The sequence below is a fragment of the Ovis aries genome, chromosome 2 (genome assembly GCF_016772045.2).
Source record: "Ovis aries strain OAR_USU_Benz2616 breed Rambouillet chromosome 2, ARS-UI_Ramb_v3.0, whole genome shotgun sequence".
Taxonomy (NCBI): Eukaryota; Metazoa; Chordata; class Mammalia; order Artiodactyla; family Bovidae; genus Ovis; species Ovis aries.
The window spans coordinates 209,478,970-209,491,644 of record NC_056055.1 but is presented as its reverse complement, the minus strand read 5'-3'; positions in this window follow the sequence as shown (position 1 = coordinate 209,491,644).

Sequence of the window (12,675 nt, the reverse complement as noted above, 5' to 3'; positions counted from 1 at the left end):
GTTGCTCAGTTGTGTCCGACTCTTTGCGACCCCATGGACTCTAGCACGCCAGGCTTCCCTATTCATCACCAACCCCCACAACTTGCTTAAACTCATGTCCATCGAGTCAGTGATGCCATCCAACCATCTTGTCCTCTGTCATCCCCATCTCTTCCTGCCTTCAATCTTTCCCAGCATCAGGGTCCTTTCCAGTGAGTCAGTTCTTTGCATCAGGTGGCTATTGGAGTTTCAGCTTCAGCATCAGTTCTTCCAATGAATATTCAGGACTGACTTCCTTTAGGATTGACTGGTTGGGTCTCTTTGCAATGCAAAGGACTCTCAAGTGTCTTTTCCAGCACCATAATACAAAAGCATCATTCTTTGGTGCTCAGCTTTCTTTATGGTCTAACTCTCACATCCATACACGACAGCTGGAAAAACGATAGCTCTGACTGGATGGATGTTTGTCAGCAAAGTAGTATCTCTGCTTTTTAATATGCTGTCTAGGTTGGTCATAGCTTTTCTTCTAAGGAGCAAACGTCTTTTAATTCCATGGCTGCAATCACCATCTGCAGTGATTTTGGAGCCCCCCCCGCCCCAAATAAAGTTTGTCACTGTTTCCCCATCTATTTGCCATGAAGTGATGGGACCAGATGCCATGATCTTGGTTTTTTGAATGTTGAGTTTTAAGCCAACTTTTTCACTCTCCTCTTTCACTGTCATCAAGAGGCTCTTTAGTTCCTCTTCACTTTCTGCCATAAGGGTGGTATCATCTGCATATCTGATGTTTCTGATTGATGTTTCTCCTGGCAGTCTTGATTCCAGTTTGTGCTTCATCCAGCCCAGCGTTTCTCATGATGTACTCTGCATATAAATTAAATAAGCAGGGTGATGATTTACGGCCTTGACGTACTGCTTTCTCAGTTTGGAACCAGTCTGCTGTTCCATGTCCGGTTCTAACTATTGCTTCTTGATCTGCAGACAGATTTCTCAGAAGGCAGGTAAGGTGGTCTGGTATTCCCATCTTTTGAAGAATTTTCCACAATTTGTTGTGATCTACATAGTCAAAGGCTTTGGCGTAATCAATAAAGCAGGGATAGATGTTGTTCTGGAACTCTCTTGCTTTTTCTATGATCCAAAGGATATTGACAATTTGATCTCTGGTTCCTCTGCCTTTTCTAAATCCAGCTTGAATATCTGGAATTTCATGGTTCACGTACTGTTGAAGCCTGGCTTGGAGAATTTTGAGCATTATTTTACTAGCGTGTGAGATGAGTGCAATTGTCCAGTAGTTTGAGTATTCTTTGGCATTGCTCTTCTTTGGGATTGGAAGAAAACTGACCTTTTCCAGTCCTATGGCCACTGCTGAGTTTTCCAAATTTGTTGGCATATTGAGTGTAGTACTTTGACAGCATCATCTTTTAAGATTTGAAATAGGTCAGCTGGAATTCCATCACCTCCAGTAGCATTGTTTGTAGTGATGCTGACCTAAATCAAATCTCTTATAATAATATAGTAGAAGTTAAAAATAGATTCAAGAGATTTTATCTAATAGATAGAGTGCCTGAGAAACTATGGACGGAGGTTGATGACACTGTACAGAAGGCAGTGATCAAGACCATCCCCAAGAAAGAGGGAATCTGTAATTACCACTTATTGACTCCTGACCACCTAGAGTCTTTTTGATTGGGTTAAACATATTTTTATACTTTAATCTTCTTTCTCTTCCCTCTTCCTTCCTTTCTGTTTCCTCCATTATGTTCATATGGTGAATTTATGGAAATTAGCTCACCACTTTGTTTGATTTAGAGGGTACAGAATACCAGAAGACCAGGATAGAACTAATGTAAGAATGGACACTCAGAGATCTTGGAACTGGGTACAGGACCCGGTGAGACCCTGGGTCTTTGGATACTGTGGGCATAAGGTGATATGTCATTGATTAAATGATGGATATTATTTTAAGCAGCAATATTTTAAAAAGCAGAAGCTTGGGAGTAAGGATGCAAGTTGATATTTAAAAGCTAAAATGTGGACATTTATCAACTGTTTTGACACCCAACATCTGAAGTCACTATCTCTGTGTGGGAGATTCACTACCTTATGAGTGTTGGGGGAGGCAGAGCCTGCTTTTTACAGGAAAAGCTAAACAGGTTCCCAGCCTTCCTTGCAGATAAGGCACACGCATGTGACCTGGGCCCCACCAATCAGACTTACCCACCTAGAGCTGGAAACTAGAGATAGCAGGTGAGATGAAGCAAGGGTAACAGGCACCTGTTGGCTGCAGCTATCCCCGGTCCAGTTTTGAAAGGCCGTGTGGTAAGGTTCTAGTGCCCTCATCAGAGTCCCATGCTGTTGGCCTGGCAATATAAGCTGTAGTGTCTATGTTCAGTGGTGACTTCCCAGGGCTGGCTCTGCTGCCTGAATTCTTGGTTGACCCCCAGACTGGCCTTCCAGTCCTTCCGGCTATTCTATGATCTGCCCAGCATCTTATTAATAAGATCTTTTTCTGTCCAAATAACCCAAGGTTGGTTTCTTTGCCTGGAGGAATCTGACTGATAAAATACACTAATAGGGCTTGAATTATCTTTTGAAAATACACCTTTTTATTTTCCACACACCAAAGAACACACACACACACACATATATATGTATGTTACAAAATACAATATTCAAGATAAGACCTAGAGTATTACCTTCCTTCGTAGGAGATAACCACTATCCTGAAATTTGTGTTTATTGCTCCTTTGTTTCTTAAAATAATTAATTTTATCACCTATTCAGATTTGTCTAAACAATGTAATCTTTAGCTTTGTTTATTTTTGAGCTTTATTAAATAGTATGAATTTTGCATATAGTCTTCTGGGACTACCTTTTTTAAAAAAACAACAACACTATTTCATGTATCTAGGTAGTAAGATAATTAAATTAGTGGCATCTTTACTTTTTGACTTTAAAAATATTTATCATATATTGAGGTAGACAATTTTATTTGTTACACATTCTCCACTAGAATTGCTTGTAAGAAAATCTGACAGACCTGGAGAAGAATTGCACTTTCTAGGGAATGCTTTATGCTTTTCTTTCATGAACAACAAGGAAAGAACAGGTACATGGGATAGGTACTGTTTAGGTACTGTATCATCCAAGTTTCCAGAGAGGCTGTGACTGGCTGGCCAGCAGAGAAATCTTTTCTTTTAGTGTGGCGTGCAGGATCTTAGTTCCCTGACCAGGGATCAGACCTGCGCCCCCTGTATCGGAAGCTTGGAGTCTTAACCTCTGGACCACCAGGGAAGTCCTATGAAACAGAAGTCTTGATGGTGACACATTCAGGAAGGGCTTGTAAGTGAGGAACGGTAACAAGGGAGATTGCATTTTCTCAGCAAGGGATGATGATAGACAAAAAAAAAAAAAAAAGCCATGTTTCCTGGGTTGTGTGTGTACAGGTGTGGGGGTGCATATCTGTGTAGGGATTTAAAAGAGCAACAGGCTCTGGAGAAATTTTAGGTTGTATAATATCTATAGAGAAGAGGAAAGGGGATTTTAAAGAAGTGTTTTTGTAAGACAAAAATATAATTTCCTCTAATACTCATCAAAAGATAAGAACAAAATTTGGATTGCCTTTAAAAATTTTTTAATGAACTTCATTTTTTTTTACAATAGTTTTAGATTTACAGAGAAACTGAGACCATAGTACAGAGAGTTTCCCTATAGCTCTATGCAGTTTCCCCTATTATTAGCATCTTACATTAGCGCAGTACATTTGTTATAGTTACTGAACCAATACTGATACGTCATCAGTAACTAAAGTTCACAGTTTATTCATATTTCATTTAGTTTCTACCTCATGTCCCTTTTCTGTTCCAGAATCCTATTCAGGATACTATGTTACATCTGACTGCTATGCCTTCTTAGGCTCCTTTGGGTTGGTGGTTTCTCAGGCTTCCCTTGCTTTTGGTGACCTTGCCGGTTTTGGGAGGTACTGGGAAGGTATTCTGTAGGATGTCTCTCCATTTGTCTCCTATTTTTCTTATGCTTAGACCAGGTTGTATGGAGGAAGACCATGGAGGTGAAGTGCCAATTTCATGGTATCATATCAGGGGCACATACGATCTAGGGATTGTCTTGTGCAGTCATTTTGTTTCTTGAACTTAAAAAAAATGTGCAGCTTCATGTAATAGCTGAAGCTGAAGAACTATAGCATTTATTCTGGTTGCAGTTGACTATAGAAGAAACACCTGCTTGTTAAAACAACAACATGAGAATATTAGATATGGCTTCTAAAGAAGACTGTTACAGTACAGAAGCTGCCCTTGAGTGTTGCGCATCATAGTCCTTAACTCCAGCTGTGTCTCCTTCCCTGGGCCTCTGTGCTCCTCGGGGACAGATGTATCTTGGGCTTGGCTGAAGCCTATTTGGTAGGTTATTTACCTTGCTTTGCTCTTGTTTGCACTTGGAGTGTAACATTAGGAAGAGGTAACTCTAGATCTGGCCTCTCCCTTTTTTCCTCAATAGGCTCCCTGTTTCTTATTTAAATCTGTCTTGCCTGTTATAGGCAAAATGGTTAGGAAGAGGGAGTTTTGGGTTTGCTTATTTTCTGAATATCATTGGAATTATCTTTATAGAATTCTGGAGACCCTAATTTGTACATACCTTTTGGGATGTACTACTATACAGAATGTCATACTGGACACTTTCTTGTCACATACAGCGCACCTGTGTTCTGTTAGAGTTTGCAAAGTGCTTTTGCATACATAAAGATTTGACTCCCACAACAGATTTGTGAGGTAGGTAGACCATGTATTATTGTCTTGCCTTTGTAGGAATTAGAGGGCTAAAGAAGTAACTTGCCCAAGATGAATGACAGGTAAATGATGACAGAACTCCATACCAGGCCTGTTGATTGCAAGTTATTAACCAGTATATTAGTTTGTTAGTGCTGCTATAACGAAGTACCACAAACTAAGTGGCTTAAATAACAGAAATTTACTGTCTCACAGGTCTGGATGCTAAAAGTCCAAGATGACGATGTCAGCAAGGCCCTACTTGCCTAGGAAGGATCTGTTCAGGCCTTTCTCCCAGCTTCTGATGGTTCCTTGCCTTGTGGCAGCCTAACGCCAGTCTCTACACGGCATCCTGTCTGTGCGGGCCTCTGTCTCTTGCACTCCTCCTTTAACCACTAAGCCACCCGGCCTCTCTCATCACTCCTCATTTCTTTCATCGGCACCTGACTGTTTGGTTTCTATCAGAGATCCTTCACAAAGTTTGGAAGCATCTCTAATTTCAGGATCTTAAGCCTGTCCCTCCTGTGAGTAGGGAAGGTTGATCTCTGTGTCCAGTGGTGCACCCCCGCCCCCCAAAGGTGCAGGCAGGCTTAACAGCCCTGACTGACTTCCTTTTAAAATGCCAGAACCATTAAGTACAGCGAATTTGTTCTACTAGAGCGGGTGGGGTGTTGTCAGCGGGAGTAAAAGCCATGCCACTTACTTGTCTAAAAAGGTATTTAGCAGCTACAAATAACCTCCTGGATTAATGGAATCAACAGCCTTTAGGTCTCCAGATGTAAAGGGACCATTTATTCGACATCCATTCATTTATTCAACAAGCCGTGGTGCCGGTTTGGGTTGAGCTAACTCAAAATCCAGGCTGCTGTCCTTCCTCTTAAGGCTTTCTTCAGTAATTATTCTGTTATTGACACATCAGTGACCCAGGCATGACTAATGGGTTAGTATTACTGAGAGATGCAGCTAAAGGTCACCTCAGGGTGGGGGGCGCCGGGGGAGAGCCGAGCTGACATTTCTGTGGTGCAATGGTGGAGCAAATGGAGATTTTTAAGGGGGCAGACCCCATTCAGTCTTTACAGGAGACTACAATGCCATTATAATGCTGTGTAATCAGATTTCTTCCTTTTCTGTAATCTTTGTCCCACTTATTAATTAAGTGAAATGACACAAGAGGGTGAATGCTGGCGGTCTGTGACACACTTTGGTGTGTTTTTAGGACTGCGGCACAGGCTTGATTACAGTCAGTGTGAACAGTAGCAGGTTACTTATTGGGTAATAAGACTGACCCAGGAGTGTCTTTATGGGAGTTGAAAGAGAAATTTTCAGATAAAAGAGAAAAAAAAAAATGTTTTTAATGAAATTTAGAAAATGGGGACAGAGTATAATTTATGGACTACATCTTGCCCTCTGGCATCTGCAAAAATAGCTATAAGCCGGGGAGGAGGAAAGAGTCCAGAGCTTAGGAAATTTCTCATTAGCTCCCTGTCCTGTTCTTGCCCATCTATGACTCCATGTCAATGGACTGCCTACATTGGCAGGCAAGATTCGCCATCATCTCCTCAGGATGCGTTTTTTCTTTTAAATACTGGATGGTTGACCTGTAAAAGAGTTGAGCTAAGTTGCTTTTCTTCATCATCAGTTTTCTTATGTATAAAATGGGCAGGTGAGTCCTTGATACAGTATTGCCTCACAGAGACTTCTGGGGACACGATGAGTATAAAGCTCTTTGTGTTCTCTGCGGGCAGACCTGCTGGAAATGCTCATCAATCACTGTAGATGGGAGCCTTGCCCACTGAAATGATGCAACAAATGTTTGCTGAAAGGACGTGCGTGCGTGCTCAGTCACTCAGTCATGTCGGACTCTGCGACCCTACAGACTACATAGCCTGCCAGGCTCCTCTGTCTGGGGAATTTTCCAGGCAAGAGTACTGGAGTGGGTTGCCATTTCCACCTCCAGGGCCGTGCCCATTGAAATTATGCACCAAATGTTTTCTGAATGAACAGATGAACCCCAAAAGGCCTGTTCTACTTGCTTACTGTGGTGCTGATCAGATCCCTTCTCTGTCCTATGGGTCTGATACCTCCAACCGCTGGGGTGCTGCAGGCGGCCAGCCTCTCTGAGTTCTCTCTGGTGAGGCAAGCTGCTTTGAACAAGGCCATACCCCCTCCCTGGGACAGCTGCATCCAAAGACTGCCTGAGCAAGAGGTAGGGAGCCCTGGCCCTCTCATCCAAATGGGACAGCATTGAGAAGCCAGCCTCCAGAATGTTGGATGAGATGTCCACTGAAACTGCATTACAGGGACTTCCCTCGTGGTCCAGTGGTTAAGAATCCACCTGGCAATGCTGGGGATGTGAGTTTGATCCCTGGTCAGGGAACTAGGATCCCACATGCTGCAGAGCAACTAGCCTGCACACCATACCAAGACCTGACCCAGCCAAGATTAGAAAAAAGAAAAAAAAAAAAAAAAGAAAGAAAGAAACTGCATTGCAGCCCAACTTCTTTCTCCGTCCAGTCTTACTTCCTTCTCTTCCCTTCCCTTCCACAGGTGCTGGTATTGCAAGAGCAGCCCCCTAAACATGTCCTGCACTCTAATCTCTGTCTCAGAGTCTGCTTCCTGGGACACCCAGGCTGCCCACATTCATGAAATTCTGTAGGTGTCATGTGCTGTACTACAAATGCAAAGAGACTAGGGGGCTGACAGGGTAGGGAAGACATGTGCTGCTCATTGACAGCTGAGACAACTATTGTTTGTAATGAGAACTTTAATGTGGCATTTGCAGGCTAGAACACGGCAAATTGTGCCAGCAACCTCACCCCACCCTGTCCCTGTTTTAAGCTGTGTCTCATGGCTGTGGCTCCCTTGGAGCCAGCCTCTTTTTGATTCTCTCCCTTTTAAGGCTGTAACATGTAGGACCTGGTTTACTGGAAATGTGACTATATTATACAGCAGATGTTCATGAGGAATGGGCACATGAGTTTAATGGTACTTTTTGATTGGCTTATTGCATTGTGAAGAGAACACCGAAGCTATTAAAATGTGCAGTTGGGAAACAGAGCCTATGATGCCATCTACATATTCCTGTGACTCATGTTTAAGGGTTTCATTCAGTTCTCTAATAAGTGAAGGGAACAGTGCTGACAGTGCCTGCTCTTTGTTGTCTTCCTCTGTTTTTCTGTTTTTCCACGGCTGAGGACACGCAGACCTTCTGTGCATCCTGGATCTATGTTTATTTGCTCCTGCCACTGGCTTGGCTCTATTGTTAAGGGAAGAGAATATGAGAGAAGAAAAGTTATGCTCCTTAGAGGCTTTTCTAATTAACTGTTTGAAAGAGACTTTTAAAAAATGCCTAAGTGTGAGGTTATTTGGATGCCTAATTTCGTTTTTATGTTACACTTACTTTTAAGTGTAATTTACCAAGGCTTAACACTTGTATTCTTTCAGGGGCATTACAAAGAGCATTGAACATTTATTACAGCCCTTTAAATGGCTCTGTTTTATTTCCATATGCTTTTAAATGGTTATTGAGTGGATTTGGTGCTCTTCCTGTAGTTAAAGTGCATTTTTTTTTATTGTGCATAAATGGTAAATAATTGATACCTGCCATATGCTTCGCTCTCCCTTTTTGAGCTCCCCTTTCCCTTTCCCTCTTCATTCTCTTCCCTTCTCTGTTCCAATTGGTTTCTGCCCTTATCTTGCTCTTTATCCTTTCCTCTGCTCTCTCTGCAGGTCTCCATTGCTTTCAACACCATTTCCCTTGCCTCTAAATATGCTCATTTGAGAGGGGGCTTTTACATGAATTCTTGAGACCATTGCATTACTCCATGGGGGTGAAGAGGGTGGGTAAGGGCATCAGCTTTTTATTAGGTGATGCCAATATCAAGAATTTAAAATAAGAGAATGGTTTAGGAGAACATTTCTTAAATATATTTTCGTCAGATTGCAAATTGATGCAGGGCTAATTATTGTTGCCTCCTCTGACTAACCAGTGAGAACCTCTAAAGCTTGGAATTAAGAAAGATGTGGCCAAGCATCTGAGATTGTTCTTAGCAGGCAAAGTTTCTCAAGCTGAACAGTTTTAAAGAATCTCTCATTAGGGAAAGAAGAGGATAAATAGTGCAAGGGAAAATTTAAAGAATGTTAAATTGGATGAATTTGTTTGGGGGAAATTCCTACTATACTGAAGCCACAAGACTAGGAAAATGTTGATTTCTTTGTTCTTATATCCCCAGAAAGCAAAAAAAAAAAAAAAAAGAAAAAAAAATTTATATATGTGACAGCTCACCAACACTGGAAGAGCTTTTCTTTTTGAAGTTTTAGAAAGGAGTTGAAAGATGCAAATGTAAGGAACCCAGAAAAACCAAAATAATCTTGGCAAAAAAGACCAAAGTTGGAGGACTCATATTCTCGATTTCAAAAGTTACTACAAAACAACAGTAATTGAGACAGTATGGTAGCCGAGTATGGATGGCCGTACTGATCAATGGAATAGAAATGAGAGCCCAGAAGTAAACCTACATATCTACAGTCAACTGGTTTTTGGAAAAAAAAAATGCCAACATCATTCAGTGGAAAAACAATAGACCTAACAAATGTACAGCCATTCTTCATGCAAAAGAATGAAGTTGAATCTCTACCTTATACCACTACAAAATTAAGTCAAAATGGATCAAAGGCCTAAAAGTAAAGCTAAAACTGTAAGACTTAGAAGGAAGCATAGGAGTAAATCTTTGTGACTTTGGATTTGGTGATGGATTCTTAGATATGACACCAAAAGCATAAACAACAAAATGAGAAAAAAAAATAGATAAATTGGACTTCTCTAAAAAGTCGGAGAAGGCAATGGCACCCCGCTCCACCACTCTTGCCTGGAAAATCCCTTGGACGGAGGAGCCTGGTGGGCTGCAGTCCATGGGGTCGCTGAGTCTGACACAACTGAGCGACTTCACTTTCACTTCACTTTCATGCATTGGAGAAGGAAATGGCAACCCACTCCAGTGTTCCTGCCTGGAGAGTCCCAGGGACGGGGGAGCCTGGTGGGCTGCTGTCTCTGGTGTCACACAGAGTCGGACACGACTGAAGCAACTTAGCAGTAGCAGCAGCAGCAGTGTTAAAAACTATTTTTTCCTTCAAAAGGTACACTATCAAGAAAGTGAAAAGACAACCTGCAGAATGGGTGAAAATATTTACAAATCACAGATCTTCTAAGAATACTTAGAATATATATTCACAATATGTAAAGAATTCTTACAGTTCAATAATAGCCAGATTTTAAAATGGGCAAATGATTTGAGTAAACATCTTTCCAAAGATGGTAACACTTGGAAGGAAACAGGAGTAAATCTTTCTCACTATGGATTTAGCAATGGATTCTTAGATATGACACCAAAAGAACAAGCAACAAAATGGAGGAGAAAAAGAACAACAAACTTAAGAAAAGATGCTAAATGTCATTAGCTATCAGGGAGATGCAAACCAAAACCATCATGTGACACCACTTTTTATCTGCTGTGATAAAGAACACAGACAATGGCAAGTGTTGTCAGGATGTGGAGAGATTGGAATCCTTATACCGGGATGGCAGGAATGCAAAATGTTGCAGTCATTTTGGAAAACAGTCTGGTGGTTCCTCAAAAGATTACACATAGAGAGACCATACGGAGTTCAGTTCAGTTCAGTCGCTCAGTCGTGTCCAACTCTTTGCGACCCCATGAATCGCAGCACGCCAGGCCTCCCTGTCCATCACCAGCTCCGGGAGTTCACTCAGATTCACGTCCATCGAGTCAGTGATGATGGAGTAGAACCCAGCAATTTCACTTTTAGGTATATACTTAAGACAAATGAAAACACATGTCCACACAGAAACTTGTACATGAAATGTTCATAGTAGCATTACCCATAATAATTTAAAGGTGGGAATAAACCATATGTCTGTCAACTGATAAATGAATGAAAAAAAGTGTTATATCTACACAGTTGGAATATTGTTTAACCACAGAAAAGAATAAGCACTAATACATGTTACAGCATGGACAAACTTTGAAAACATTATGCTAAGTGAAAGAACCCAGACACAGAAGTCCATTTACAGTATGATTTCATTTATATGAAACATCCATCATAGACAGAACATAGAAACAGATGGCTGATAGGCATAAATTAGAGACAGAAGGTTGATTGTGGTTACCTGATACTGGAAGAGAATGGATGGGGAGATTGAGGTGTGATAGCTAAGGGATATGGGGCTTCTTTTGGGGGTGATAAAATGTTCTGAAATTGATTGTGATGATGATTACATAACTATGAATACACTAAAAAAACCCACTGAATTGTATACTTTAAATATTTGAATTGTGTAGTATTTGAATTTTATCTCAGTAAAGCTGCTATACACAGAAGAACTACACATAAAAGATCTTCATGACCCAAATAACCATGGTGGCATGATCGTTCACCTAGAGCCACAATTCTGGAATGTGAAGTCATGTGGCCTTAGGAAGCATCACTGCAAAAAAGCTAGTGGAGGTGATGGAATTCCAGCTGAGTGATTTCAAATCCTAAAAGATGATGCTGTTTTAATATATTGAGTGTTACATTCAATATGCCAACAAATTTGGAAAACTCAGCAGTGGCCACAGGACTGGAAAAGGTCTGTTTTCATTCCAATCCCAAAGAAAGGCAATGCCAAAGAATGTTCAAACTACCACACAATTATACTCATCTCACATGCTAGCAAAGTATGCTGAAAATTCTTCAAGCTAGGCTTCAACAATACATGAACCATGAACTTTCAGATGTTCAAGCTGGATTTAGAAAAGGCAGAGGAACCAGATCAAATTGCCAATGTCCATTGGATCATAGAAAAAGCAAGCAAATTCCAGAAAAACGTCTACTTCTGCTTTATTGATTATGTCAAAGCCTTTGATAGTAGTCATGTACGGATGTAAGAGTTGCACTATAGAGAAAGCTGAGTGCTGAAGAACTGATGTTTTTGAACTGTGGTGTTGGAGAAGACTCTTGAGAGTCTCTCGGACTGCAAGGAGATCCAACCAGTGAATCCTCAAGGAAATCAGTCCTGAATATTCATTGGAAGGACTGATGCTGAAGTTGAAACCCCAATACTCTGGCCACTTGATGCAAAGAACTGACTCATTGGAAAAGACCCTGATGCTGATTGAAGATTGAAGGTGGGAGGAGAAGGGGACGACAGAGGATGAGATGGTTAGAGGGCATCACCGACTTGGTGGACATGAGTTTGAGTAAGCTCCGGGAGTTGGTGATGGACAGAGAAGCCTGGGGTGCTGCAGTCTGTGGGGTCGCAAAGAGTCGGACACGACTGAGTGACTGAACTGAACTGAACTGAACTGAAAGCCTTTGACTGTGTTCAGTTCAGTTCAGTTCAGTCACTCAGTTGTGTCCGACTCTTTGCAACCCCATGAATCACAGCACGCCAGGCCTCCCTGTCTATCACCAACTCCCGGAGTTCACTCAGACTCACATCCATCGAGTCAGTGATGCCATCCAGCCATCTCATCCTTGGTTGTCCCCTTCTCCTCCTGCCCCCAATCCCTCCCAGCATCAGAGTCTTTTCCAATGAGTCAACTCTTTGCATGAGGTGGCCAAAGTACTAGAGTTTCAGCTTTAGCATCATTCCTTCCAAAAGAAATCCCAGGGCTGATCTCCTTCAGAATGGACTGGGTGGATGTAGATCAGAGCAAACTGTGGACAATTCCTCAAGAGATGGGAATACCAGACCACCATACCTGTCTCCTGAGAAATCTGTATGCAGGTCAAGAAGCAACAGTTAGAACTGGACATGGAACAACAGACTGCTTCCAAATTGGAAAAGGAGTTCCTCAAGGCTGTATATATTGTCACCCCCACTTATGTAACTTATATACAGAGTTCAGTC